The sequence below is a fragment of the Toxorhynchites rutilus genome, chromosome 3, assembly GCF_029784135.1.
Source record: "Toxorhynchites rutilus septentrionalis strain SRP chromosome 3, ASM2978413v1, whole genome shotgun sequence".
Taxonomy (NCBI): Eukaryota; Metazoa; Arthropoda; class Insecta; order Diptera; family Culicidae; genus Toxorhynchites; species Toxorhynchites rutilus.
The window spans coordinates 265,950,929-265,964,339 of NC_073746.1; the positions used below are offsets into that span (position 1 = coordinate 265,950,929).

The 13,411-nt window shown below is 37.3% G+C and overlaps 1 non-coding gene across 1 annotated transcript; it reads right to left on the reverse strand.

Annotated features, from left to right (window-relative positions):
* Positions 1-3,749: 3,749 nt before the first annotated feature.
* On the reverse strand, positions 3,750-3,831 carry Trnas-aga (transfer RNA serine (anticodon AGA)). Its single transcript has one exon. It is a non-coding gene; the product is annotated as a tRNA-Ser (tRNA).
* Positions 3,832-13,411: the final 9,580 nt, after the last annotated feature.

Below are 13,411 nucleotides of genomic sequence, written 5' to 3' on the forward strand. Positions count from 1 at the left end.
TTGTTTAAATTTTGTTGAAGTAGTTGTTTTTAAAAAGCAGAATAATTGTCCGCATAAGTGTGAGACATTTATTTTTAGTTCACAAAAAATTCAAAAATGTTTATTCTTCATAATCTTGCATGTATCACTGCTTTTCAAGGAAAAATAATTCCGACCAGTACGACACTCATGCCCAAATTCAATACGACCGCAAAGGGTTAATTGACTTTCAAAGAAAAAATAACAGCGAAGTTTTGATCTCCACTCAATACGATATTCATTTATTGCAGCAAATTTGTTCATGCATTAGCAGCATTACTGGTACATTAGTGGTAGGGTAAATGATCTTGGTTTGTCCGATTTGGGGTGTTTTTACGAAACTAGTATATGCAAATCGATTTTTCTTTATGAAAATCACATACCGTTTTGTCTCAAATTCCGAACACTTCATTTTTGAATGTAAATTTACTACACTTTAATGTTATAAATAGTTGAATCATGAAAGCCCTGACATTCTTTCAGGTATAAGGTTTCAGGTCCATTTTAACATTATTTACAGACATTGATATAGCCTATAATTTGAAATATTAAACATTTGCAAAAAAGTGACAGTCAAAACCAAAGATAAAATGCTTGCGTTAGCAAATTTGGGTAAAAAACAAGCATCGTTAATTTTTCAGTTTTATTAGTTCTTTCAATTGTTTAGTTTGCTTTTTTCATGTCGAGTGCTAGAAATGGTGAGAATCTACAATAAATGGATGAAAAAAATGATACTTTATGCAGAAATATTCATTAAAATTAGTATTGAAGTAGTGTTCGGAATTTGAATCAAGTTTCTTTGCATGATTCAAATACCGAACACTTCATTTTAAATGCAAATTTACTGAACTTTAATGTTATAAATAGTTGAATAATTAGAGCCTTGACATTCTTTGGGATATAGGCTACATTTTCACATCATTTACAGGTATCGATACATCCTATAATTTATAATATTAAGCATTTGCAAGAAAGTGACAGTCAAAACCAATGATTAAATGTTTGCGTTAGCACATTCCGTAAAAGACAAGCATCGTTAATTTTTCAGTTTTTGTCGTTGTTTCAACTATTTTGTTTGCTGTCTGTGTTAAGTGCTAGAAAAGGTAAGGTACCATAATAAATGGATGAAAAAATGATATTTTGTGCAGAGATATTTTTTAAAATTAGTATTGAAGTATAGTTCGGAATTGATTCAAATCCCGAACACATTATTTTTAAATGAGAATTTACTGAACTTTAATGTTATAAATAATTGCATAATGAAAACCCTAACATTCTTTGATTTATAGGTTTCATTTTAAAATTCAATTACTGGTATCGATACTGCCTATAATTTATAATACTGAACATTTACAAAAAAAAATGACTATCGAAAACCAGTGATAAAATGTTTGCATTAGCAAATTCCGTAGAAAACAAGCATCGTGAATTTTTCAATTTTTGTAGTTAAAACTATTTTAATTGCTGTTTAGATGTTCGTTTGGTAAGAATCTCGTTACGAATCTCCTATAAATTGTTAAAAAAAAAATTATACAGAAATCATTATTAAAATTAGCTTTAATGTAGTGTTTGTAATTTGAATCAAGTTTCGACGCAAGAATCGAATTCCGAAAGAAAATGTTTGAACACACTTTTCTCCGGCAAATACAGCGATATTTCACCAATTGGGGTACAAGGACAATCCAATTCTGGAGCAACAACTGCCACCTCAATATACAGGGTAGCTTCGATATAACGTACATTTTACTTTCAAAATTGTACGTTGTATCGAATTGTACGTTATATCGAAGCATAATAAATAACTCAGAAATGTAATTTATATTACTTTGTTGTGTTGCTGTTTGAGCAAGGTTAATGAATAAATTCAACTCGAAGACGAATCCAACCTTTCTCATTATGTTTCCCTTCATACTGTTGATTAAGATTTGATTCATTTAGAATCCGGAATCACTAAACAGTTGTACTTCAAGATTGGTGGAATGTACGAATCAAGCTTTAGTATCAAAATACATATAATTAATTGACATATGACATAGCATATAACTTTCCAAAAAACAATATTCAAAAAATTATTCCTTTGGACTTTGAAAATGTGTACGTTATATCGAGGGTACGTTATAACGAGGGTACGCTATATCGACGTTTCCCTGTAGTGGTTCTCCGATTTCCGTGAAAAGTGGTAGTTTTGTTCTTTATCGCAAAATATCAGACCCGTATTTTTTTATTTTTTTGTTAGGGTGACCATTTCCATTTTAGGGTGGTCCAAAAATTCATTTTTTTCTAATTTTTTTTTTTTCAAAAGTTACTTTTTTTAAAAAAACCACAACTTTTGAACTACTGGACCGATTCAGATGTTCGATATATCAAATTAAACCAGTTAGCTGGTCTTTTTTGAGAAAATACAACATCTGCAAATTTGAAAAATTTGAATTTTATTTTCATTATACGTATTTGTTTTTTATAGTTTTCATGGTCTCGGGATCAAGGGTGCTATACTGTTTTTCTTTTTTTTCTCGAAAGCTGAGGATTTTTTACATAACTTATCCAAAAATCAGAAATGTGTTTATTTTTGTTTTTGAATTATAATTTTTGAAAGTTAACTGATGATCTAAAAATCATGTTTCCTTTTTTTCCAAAAATTCGTTTTTCAAAAATTCATAACTTTCGAACTACCCAACAGATTTGGATAATCGACATATCAAGTTGAAGTCAATGAGCTAGAGTAATGAGACACTGTTTAATGGCCATCAAAGCTTAAGTGTTCGGAATTTGAGACAAAACGGTATAATCGATAAGAGTTTGGGTTTGTTGAAAAGCACCAAGTTTCTAGTGTCTAACACTACCATAAGGCGTTAAAATTATTCATTTTTTTATGTTTTTAACGATTTTCCTCAAAGAGGAATTATAATCATGGTTTGTCCAAAAAATGATCATGGTTTGTCCAGATTTAGAAATCGCCATTTTTGAATGAAAATATTCGAATTCTCAAGTAGATGTTGCATTTATCATTGCCTCCTTCAGAATATCGCACTTTCTTGGGCATTTTTTGTGTTCACCTCAAGACACTCAACATAAAGAAACTTTATTTCTGCTATACGCGAAGGACACAATAAACAAAGTGCAGCGCGCCAAGTGGTTGCCATATAAATCATATGGACAAAACAACATTATTGTATTGGATAACTCATGATCAGAACTGAGTTCATCAAAATGCGTTAATTTAATGGTTTACTTATGTAAATCTGATACAAATGGTGTGCAAGAATGATGTTTACAATATTTGTAAGTGTTATAATCCAGAAAAGGTCTGAATACGTGCGAAATAATCGTCTGGTGATCGATTAAAAGTTAGCTCAAATGAGGGGCGCATTAACACCAATAGATGGTGTATTTTATAATCCTTTAAATCATGTGATTCCGTAAAAATATACTATAAAACTACAGTGAATCATGAAGAAGACAATATTATTTATATGTTTTCAAATATTTTCGAATACCTAATATGACACAGGTGCGCTGAACTAGAGCATTCAAAACAGTGGACAAACCATGATCATATTTTCGACTGGACAAACCAAAATCATTTACCTTACTATAAAAACAACAACATAGAAGACAACGCACGACCTAATACTAGACGTCGGCAAATAGATCAAAAGTAGGTACTACTCTAGCTAACTAACAACTAGCTAAGGTGGCAAGACTTTAGGTCTAAAAAATACACACTTCCTCGCAGTCGGTAGGATTCGAACCTACGCTCCCAGAGGGAATCTGATTTCTAGTCAGACGCCTTAACCGCTCGGCCACGACTGCTCTCGGGGCGTCTGAGTAGCTCAGCGTTGTGTGCTCTGTCACCTGCTGATTTCGATCGCACGATCGACGCGTGTACACATCCAATCCGCGTGCGCACACGCGCGCTGGCCGCAACTTTTCACGAGCGACCGTTTACGAACAGAGGCCGTTAATAGCTCCGCGAGTAGTTTAGCCACTTTCAATCGAGACCACACCGACACGGGTGAATCTAGTGGCAAGATCAACTTACCAGCGATCACGGCCGCTGAAGGTGAACGAGTTTGCTTGGTTTGATTGCGTGCGGTACGGTTATCCAGCTGGCCGGACATGGCCACATTCTGCTTAGCGTCGCTAATGGTGTGCGTCTCAATAATATCACCCACGGCAAGGGAGCGGCAACTGGCAATGGTGCGTTTGTCCTGTCATTTGAAGGGAAAGCTGCATGGTGCGCAAACGAGCGCTGCATATTGGGCATATCTTCTCCTCGATAGCGCATGCGATGCGTACACGCACTCAAGCAAAACTTGCTTCGAATCGTAACCTTCTTCGTCTTCGAAAATCATTTCACTTGTTTTCGTTCGAGTGCCGATGATGTTCACGAATGATCATAATGTGGTTAAAACCAACCAGCCTGAATATTTTCTTCATATGGTGTAAGACTTAGAGAACTACATTAATGTTAAGCTGTGTTCTAGCTTAACAAAAATGGTTCGCGGCCGGCTGTAGCCACCACAACTGCACGTGACAAGTTGATAGTTCTTCTATCTTCGAAGAAACGTGCGGGAGTTTGAACTTTACAACTGGTAATACTTTTACACTGGCTGTGCTCCCTTCACTCTTGTAGTAAAATTGAAAGCAGCAACGTTTGAGAATCGATTTGTCTCCAAACTTTCCATTGATTCGCAGCCAGGTGTTCTCGGGTGTTTCCCTCTCGTCAATTCGTCTGCAATACATACATAGCTCGGAAAATAATGTTTGTTGGGGTGTCCGCCAGGGTTGTCACAATAACATCTGTGTTTTGGTCTCAAACAATCTTTTTGTCTTAGTTTTTCCTCAGAAAATCTGTATTGAAATCTGTATCAAATTTAAAAGACCAAATTTGATGCATAATTTTAGCTTTATTATCATTGATTGGCATAGTTATTGCGAATTCGACGATGTTGATGGTATCCACGTAAAGGCACAACAGTAATAAAAACACAATACTTCGTTAAGGTAAAATGGAAGTTCATACAGTTACCAGAGCCTTTGTTATTCCAATCAAAATAACATAACTACGTTGAAACGTATAATTCTTTTCAATATTTTCAATTTTTAAACAAGAACTTTCAAGGCAAAATGGATTTTCATGATAGTATGAGCGCACTTTTAAAATTCATCGGCTAAATTTTTCACAATGCACGATCAGTCATTGATATGAAATTACACGAAGCAACCAACATTAAAGTTCCACATTCAAATGTTATTTGGTACAATTAATCGTATCACTTACCTTACTTGCAATATAAAAATGCCCCCGACTTGCATATATTTGAAATGCCGAATTCCTCCAGGCAGCTTGGTATTGATGACATTTCGGCAGGAACAAAAGTTCCCCCTACTTTCATGTATTTGCAATGCCGATTTCCCCCAGGGAGCTTGGTTTTGATGTCTCTGTTAGGGAACCGCCTGCATGTGTCGTCAATTTCGACCAATCAGAAGTGGATATTTCCGTTAGAATAGGGGTTGGGATTTTTCAATTGTTCGATAGTGAGTTTCATGACAAATATTATTTTATTCAATATAAAAAAAATGGGTGGGTTATATCTATGATATTACCGCAAGGTTGACGTGGGACTACCTTCGCTTACCTAGCTACCTTTGTTTGTTTGATTAAATTTTTGATTTAATGAAACAATTTCCGAATTCAATTGAATTCAATATATTTGCGTTGTGAGAAAAAATTTGAACAAATGCCATGTCTCTAGTGTCTGCACGATCTTACCAGGTACCTAAGTTTAGAAGACCGTGTTAGGGAAACGCATTCTAGTCTGCACATAGGTAAGCGAGTACAAAAGTACTCGCAGTTTGCATGCGGCATTTTCAATGCCGATTTCCCCAGACAACTTGGTTTAGAAGTCTTTATAGGTAATCAGATTTCAGTCGGAACAAAAATACTCCCGACCTGCATGAATTTGCAATCCCAATTTTCCTAGACACCTTGGTTTTGAAGCCTGTGTTGAGGAAACATATTTTAGTCGGAACAAAAATGCCCTCGACTTGCATGTATTTGCAATGCCAACTTCCCCACGCTCCTTGAATTTGAAGTCTGTGTTAGGGAAACACATTTCGGTGGGAACAAAAGCTCCCCCTACTTTCATGTATTTGCAATGTCGGTTTCGCCAATGCTGCTTGGTGTTGAAGTCTGTGTTAGAGAACACATTTCGGAGAGAACAAAAGTCCCCCTACTTTCATGTATTTGCAATTCCGATTTCCCCAAGGCTGCTTGATTTTGAAGTCTGTGTTGGAGAAACCGTAAAGCGGGCCAATCAAAACGAGGCAGTAAGAGCGTTTAGATAACGCTTAACTTTTTACAGTTATTCAATTATTTACCCAATGAAAAATAAAACTTTATTAATTGCGATAGATGCGTAGAAATATTCCCTATCAATTGATGCAAACATCTTTCCGATTCAGTAGAAAATGTTCGAGTTATGAGCATTCGAAATCTTGCATTTTTTCCTGCATGTTCAGTGTTTATGTTTTCATTTTACCCCCCATATATTCCGGTTAGACGTAGTCCCACGTCAAAATTGTTATGGAGTGCCGAAATCCATTGACGCAAAAAATTCATCAATCCATCATGAAATGACTGAGCAATAAACGTTTGAAATTGGACAATTTTCACGATGAGCTCGATTTTCGAATTTCAATTTGTACCCCAATATGTTCCCGAAAGACGTAATCCTACGTCAAAAACAGCTGATGTAACCATCATGTAACCATGAGCCGATGTTTTTCAAGTCCAATTTTTATAAGAACTTACTTGACTGTATAACTGATAGATACGACTCTTTTTGGTCTAGGGGACGGTTATAGAAATCTTCAATACGAGATGTGGCTAATAAATTATGAGACTGACACTGCAACACATTTATTTCGATTTTGTACATACACTGATGGGCGCAAAAAAACCCAGCCTCATTTGAAATCAAAGTGTTCCAGTATTTTAAAAATCTAACTTTTCGGTATTCCAGTCAATAATACGTAAAAGTAGGTAATTCGTAGACCAATTTGCCATTTCAGTATTGTTGATTTATTTTTTAGAAAAAAAAATAGTGGGTTATATCTATGATATAACCGCAAGGTTCACGTGGAACTACCTTAGCTTAGCAATCATTCGTTTGTATTGATTAAATTCTTGATTGAATGAAACAGTTTCCAAATTCAATTGAGTTCAATATATTTGCTCTGTGAGTGAAAAAAATGAACAAATGCCGTGTAAAGTCAATCCATTTATTGTGATTGATTGTTCTTCGTTACAAGTAAATTTAATGACGGACATTTTACGTTTGGTATGATGACTAGAACAAAATATATGTACGGAAGAATTATCAAACGTTTGATGAACCAGCCTAAGGCTGAAAATCTTTCCAATAAAGACAAAAAAAAATTATCAAACGATTATTTTATTTTACATTTCCCTCTGAAGTTTACATCCCAAAAGTGTACATACTTCTCGAATCTCGAATTTGCTTGAAACTGGGAAGTTCATTCGCTTCTAGTGTCTGCACGATTTTCCCAGGTTCCTAAGTTTAGAAGATCATGTTAGGACAGACATATTCCACTCTGCACAAAGGCAAGCGAGGACAAAAGTACTCGCAGTTTGCATTTATTTGCAGAGCCGATTTCCCCAGAAACCTCGGTTTTGAAGTCTGTGTTAGGGAAACACATTTCAATCGGAACAAAAACACCCCCGATTTGTATGAATTTGCAATGCCGATTTCCCCTAGGCTGCTTGGTTTTGATGGCTGTGTTAGGGAAACCGTAAATCGGGCCAATCAAAACGATGCAGTTAGGGCGTTTAGATAACGCCTAATATTTTACAGTTATTCAATTGTTTATCTAATGAAAAACAACATTTTGTTAGTTGCGATAGATGCGTAGAAATATTCCCTATCAAGTGATGCAAACATCTCTCCTATCCAGTACGAAATGTTCGAGCTATAAGCATTCGAAATCTTTCATTTTTTCCTGCATGTTCTGTGTTTAGGTTTTCATTTTACCCTCCATATATTCCGGTTAGACGTAGTCCCACGTCAACAAAAAATTACTTTTGTTCCCAATTAGGTACTTTTAGGGGTATGACATAAACAATCCACTTCATGGTTTATTGTAAAAAATAATCAAAACAAATAAAAACAAATAATCAATAGTCAATATGACCCCCTTTAGTTTTGATAACCAACTGACAACGCCTTGGCAAACTCTCCACGAGGTTCCGGTGGTGTTGGGGGTCCAGCTCATCCCAAGCCTTCTTCAATGCAGCAGAATAGTTTTGTTTGATCATAACATCAGTTTGGTCCACCTTGGTGTCCAAAAATCGCCCACAAATTCTCAATAGGATTCAAATCGGGACTTTGGAGTGGCCACACCATTTGTTTGACACGGGTCATTATCTTGCTGGATGGTGTAGTTATCATCGAGCCCCATTTTCAGCATCGGTTCTTCCATGTCGATCTAACCATCGACAGCCATAACACCGTTGACCTGCGCTAAGTTTCCCACCCCAGCCCACGAGAAGCCCTACACCATGAGATGCCGGTCCTGAAGGTTGACATGGCCCCTCGCAAACTGAAGTCGTTTTTTTTGGTTTATGTTGGTGATGATCGGTCGCTGTTTGGCGAAGTAGCTCTTCAGGTCTCGTTCCACCAAGCGTCGTCGAATGGTGCGATTGGGAAGGTCCAAATCAAACCTTTCTTCAATCGCCCGAATGGTCGTTCGAGGGATTGTCCTTACTTCCCGAATGATAAGCGTGTCGCATCAGTATTACGATTTGGTCCTCTTCCCGGTCGATCGGACACCCTACCGGGCATCTGACCGCAACACGGCTTACCCCATACTTCTCAGCAATGTTTCGTTGGGACTCCTCACGCTGGAAGATACGCACAATCAAATCTCGGACCTGTGTTGAGATTTGCTTTCCACCCATTTTTCGGAAGCTTCCTCAGCATCAAAAACTTATGTTTGAATCAGATGTTAACAACCACCTGTCAAAACCGAGGGGGGCAAAAATGAAAATGAAACCATTATTTCTAGATAGATGGCTGTAGTGATCATTATCTCGCGTTGTATAAGCGCAAGATAGTGATACAAAAATAATGGGCCTTATGTGGATTCCAGAATGCACATTTACACCACTGCCAGCTATAACTGTCCCACCTTATTAGCTCATCCTACAATTCGTACATATCCCAATCAAAGCAACCCGACGGGTGAACCGTGAGTTCAGCCTGACAGCTGTTGTGAACACATCACACAGGAATTCGGGCCTTTTCTCGTTCCAGCCGTAATAGAGGTAAGATGTGTTAACGAGTTTCGGGGCATGATCTCACGAAGCTCGGTTATTCACATTGGCGATCCTGCCAGGAGCTGGAAATTTCTGTTGCACTGCGCGTGACGGTGTTTATTAAGCATGGTGAGATGGTGAAACGAGTGTCTAAATAAGTTTCGAAAAATAAAATTCGTGAAAGTGAAAAAAGTATGGAGGTCGTTCGAGCCCAACGACCTTAGACAATTAACAGGTATGCTATGAAGGTCCTCGCGTTAGCGTTAGTAAATTGTGAGGAATTTTTAACCAAATTCAGAGTCTCGATCGAGCAGGCATTGAGTGCGGACGCTTTTTGTTGTCGCTCCGTGCATTGATTGGGAGAGAAAAAATGGTGTACGCGTTCGAGCTCGTTATTATTGTGATAGTTTGTGCCAAATGTTCGGTCTAAAGTCTGTGTTTCTAGTGAGAAAGTTCGTCAAACCCCCGGAGAATTGTGTACTTATGTTTCGGCCAATTTAATTCAGTGGTTTTGTGGATAAATCTCGGGAAGAAAAGTGTGGTGTGATTGAAAACCGCTGTTTCTAGAACGTTCCGAAACAGTTTTCTTCATGCCAATGGAATGACGATTTGGATAGTGAACAGCAGCGCTAAGTTGTTTTTGACGTAGAACTACGTCTTTCTTTAAGGGTGCCAAATCAGAAAACAGGTCACGTTTTTATGAAATAAAGTCAACGTTAATAACTGTTTTTGCCGCGAACGGAATTCAGCGATTTACATACCAAACGAATTGGAAATTCCCTAAGATTTGTTTGACATGCTATATATTATAATCCCATAGTCTGCATATGGTTTAATTTGATGAAAATTGGAAGCATTCCCATTTCCTCATACATTTGTTCTATCCATTTGTGTGCTTTCCCGAACAGAGCTGTCAATAACGAGCAACTTATCGACGAGCAACGAAGCGGAACAGAAAGGGCTTCTGTTGAGAAGAGCGCAAAACGGAGATGGGTGCGTGTATATTTAGTTGCTTCAATCCATCGATATATGGATATTTGTGTGCGTACGTGCGTGCTTCATAGCCCGTACGTAAATAAAGTGCATCTTCGCTACGCTCAAAACCCCGTTTGTATCCGCTCCCGTACCCTGCAACGATGCAATTATTTGTTTGTGCTATGATAGACGATTGTTTGGCGTTGCAAATTATGCAGCCGTAATGATAAATATAGTCAAAGAGGGAAGGTAACGGGACGGGAATATTTGCGCTAGGGTATTAGTAATGAATCTCTGCTGAGGAAAATATTCAGTCTTTTTGCAAGCAGTTAACAGTTATTAATTTATTTGGGTTCGCGTGCCAGTCGCAAAACTGGTTTCAACTAGGATTGCATTTGCGCTATTGTTGATCATAATGAAGCAGTGCTACTCTTTTCGAGGTTGTTGAGATTAACAGATAGAGTTTATTTCGTTTATTCAGTCGCCAAGAAAGTAAATGTCGTTCTCCAATTTTGTATGTGATTTGGTTTCGCTTGCCAGTAGCAAACCTTTCTCCACTAAGGATGACAGCTGCGCTTATCTCAAAATATCGTCGAATGATTCTACAATAAAAAAAAAAACCATTTCAGGGCGACCAAACTGGTAGAATGTTTGTTTCAAAATTTTCTTAGCATTATAAAATAATATCCGCAGTTATAAACAAGCGACATGAATTAAAGTACAGCGTAGTTCTACGTCAGTAATGTGGTCGTGTCTTGAACACAACCTCCTATATCTTTTTTAAATAATATTTGCTGCCCTTTGATGTTGTGGTTTAGTGTTTCGCAACTTTCATAAACGCTCTGTGAGACGTAATTATTTTTGCTCAGGGTTTGTTTTCAATTCGCATCGCTCGTTGTTTCTCATGTTAGAAGAGTTCCTTTCCTCTGGTGTTTGATGGCACTGTGTAGTGGCATAGTCGGTTATTGATGGCGCAAGCGATTCTATGTTCCTTGTGGCGAGTAGCGAGACGTGAGTGGGTTAAGAGAAACAATGAATCTATCATTGATGATTGTTGCATTCATGTGGTGTTGTTGTAATAGCAAAGAAGCCACAGATTTGAACTTATGTTCGTTTGCGTGAGCGAACGTGTAGAATTTCGGCTGAAATAAACTGCTTCAGTCATATAAATATGATAATACAAATGCTATTGTGTATTTTATGAAGAGGCGTATATTTGTGATAAAATGTCCATGTTTCGATATGCAGTCTATTAAAGACAGTAATATTTCTTAGTTGTTTAGGTTCGTTAGTTCTTCATTTTTATATTATTTCATTATTGAGTAGCTTAATGCACAAACGATACGCCAGTATGTGTGTTTGTACTTTGTTATAACATGTTGTGTGTTTAGTTTTGTGATTGTAGACCAGTCGCCGCGATTGGAGTTATATTAACAGTAAGTGGTTTAAATAACAGAATCTCAGCGATTGTAGAAAATGTAGAAGCTCGATTAATGCTGGACGAGTTTTTTTTGTGACCTTTGTTCTCTTTGTGACCATCGCATGTTGAATAACGGGTTATATCGTCGGTCTGATCAATTTTTTAGGAGTTTTATGGGTGCCCTTCTCAGGATTTTCAAAGATAGTCCTCCATCGCCGTGATTTGAGTTATATAAAGCGTGCGCGGTTTGAATAACAATATATCGTCGATCTGATTATTTTTTCAGGAGTTTTATCGGTGACCTTGTTAGGTTGAATTAGAGGATTTCTCTCGATGACTTTCTCAGGTTGCCAAAAAATAACCTTCCGTCGACGCGATTGGAGTTATATAAACAGTATGTGCGATTAAAAACGGAAATAACAAAATGTATGACCGATCCGATAAGAATGGATATTTTCTTCAAATCTCATTTCGCCGAATAGTTGAGAGTTCGCGTGTTTAGAATCCCATCACTTACCGCAGTGAATCCTGATTTTCCTTAACCATTCCCACTAACAACTATCCCTTTCATGATAAACGCTAGGGAACCACGTAAGCTTAACAAAATTCACAAGATTATCAGAATTTTTAACACAACACTATTTTTATATATGTGAGAAATTTTCGTGTACGATACTAAAAATCCACGCGAGTGATATTTTTTTTAATTTGCTTGTTGAATTTACGGATTGTGTGATTCCCACATGTCACACGGTGGATGGAAGTGATGAACTTTTTTTTTGCGATGAATAAGAAAGGAAGCGGCTCCTGATGAGCGCGCTAGATTTTAGTGAAAGCGGAACGGAACGACCGTGTTGAGTTCAATTGAAAGCAGATTGAGACGACCACGTTAGGTTCAATTGAAAGCGGATCGAGTCGACCGCGCTAGGTTCAATTGAAAGCGGATCGAGAAGACCGCGCTAAGTTGAATTGGAATTGAAATGACAAAAATGATAAAGATACTAGATTAAAATTTGTTCCGTGAAAAAAAAGGTTCGCTCTCCCGAATTTCAAAGTGACTCGAAAAAAATCGATGAGATCTTATCGATCGGATCGGACTACGAAGGAACAGGAAAGGGCGGTGTGAATTGAGGTGCTGTGAGAGTGACAGATGATGTATCGAGCGTGATGAAAGAGAGGAAACCACCTCTGAAAATGTTGACAACGAAGGGTTAAGCATATATGTAAAGATATCGGCAATGTGAAAAGATTAACTGAAAGCTGAAAGTGGTCAAATTGACCGTTTATGATGTTCTGAAAAGTTTAGTGAACGTACAACTGTTGTTCGGACGGATTAGAGTTCGTTTTTGCCGATAAATTTGTCTGGATGTTCTTGATACGGAAAGAGATTTACAGCTGTGAACAGACTGGTTTTGTGATTCCCTTTTCTAAATGAATCAATCTTCAAATATTTTTGTAATTGCTGAACGACGGGGCACCTATTTTGTATGAACTCAGCGATTTCCACGCACTTGATTCTGATTACGTATGCTTAAAACTGAACACTAAAAATCTTCATCACATCGTTACAGTTTCAGATTGAATCACGCTCGCCCTTTATTGAAAGGATATATTCCGCGAAACGTGTTAGTTGACAACGGATCTGACAGTATCCATGA